Below are 858 nucleotides of genomic sequence, written 5' to 3'. Positions count from 1 at the left end.
TGAAACAATGATATCAATCTTTGGCACCAAATGTTTGAGCTCCTCATTCTGTGACTTGTGGATTTCAAAACTCTTGGATGGTTGAACTACATTTTGTTTGACAGACTCTCTTACATTTATGATTTGGACTTCTTGAATTTTTTAGGGAGATTCCATCCAACTTTTGTTTGACCATTTATGGAGGTTCAATGCCACTTGATCAATTAATGTATATGCTTCGTCTACACTCTTGTCCATAAAAGAACCTCCAGTTGATGAATCTAACAAACACTTATCTGAGAAAGAAATTTCCCTATAGAATATGTGCAGGGTCAGCCATTTTTCCAAACCATGATGAGGGTACTGTCTTTGTAGACTCTTGAATATGTCCCATGCTTCAAATAATGATTCTCCATATACCTGAACAAAATTTGTGATGCAATTCCTCATATAAATTGTTCTACCTGGAGGGAAAAAATGATCTAGAAATTGCTTCTCCAATTGTTTCCAACTTGTGATGCTTTGAGGACGGAGGGAATATAACCAAGTCCTTGCTTTATCCTTAATACTGAAATAAAATGCTATCAATCGAACTGCATCTGTTAACACTCCTTCACAATTCACTATATCATAAAGTTCTAGAAATGTCTCAAGATGTAGATAAGGACTTTCTCATATTTCTCCTCCAAATTTGTGACCTTGTATCATGAAAATTAACTCTGGGTCTAGTTGGAAACTTTCTGCTTCAATATGAGGCTACACAATGGGAGATAAAAATCTTGCAGAAATGGGTGCAGAGAAATCTCTTAAGGACCTGCTTGACATGTTAGTGCTCATGGTATCTAAAAGAAATTTATGAGAAAAGAACAAAAATGAAGA

The 858-nt window shown here is 35.3% G+C and overlaps 1 non-coding gene across 1 annotated transcript; it reads left to right on the top strand.

Moving 5' to 3' along the window:
* Positions 1–325: 325 nt before the first annotated feature.
* Positions 326–431, top strand: LOC121993335. The gene has a single exon (XR_006115197.1). It is a non-coding gene; the product is annotated as a small nucleolar RNA R71 (small nucleolar RNA).
* The last annotated feature ends 427 nt before the right edge of the window (positions 432–858 follow it).

The sequence above is a fragment of the Zingiber officinale genome, chromosome 6B, assembly GCF_018446385.1.
Source record: "Zingiber officinale cultivar Zhangliang chromosome 6B, Zo_v1.1, whole genome shotgun sequence".
Classification (NCBI taxonomy): Eukaryota; Viridiplantae; Streptophyta; class Magnoliopsida; order Zingiberales; family Zingiberaceae; genus Zingiber; species Zingiber officinale.
This window is presented reverse-complemented; position numbering and strand designations above follow the sequence as displayed.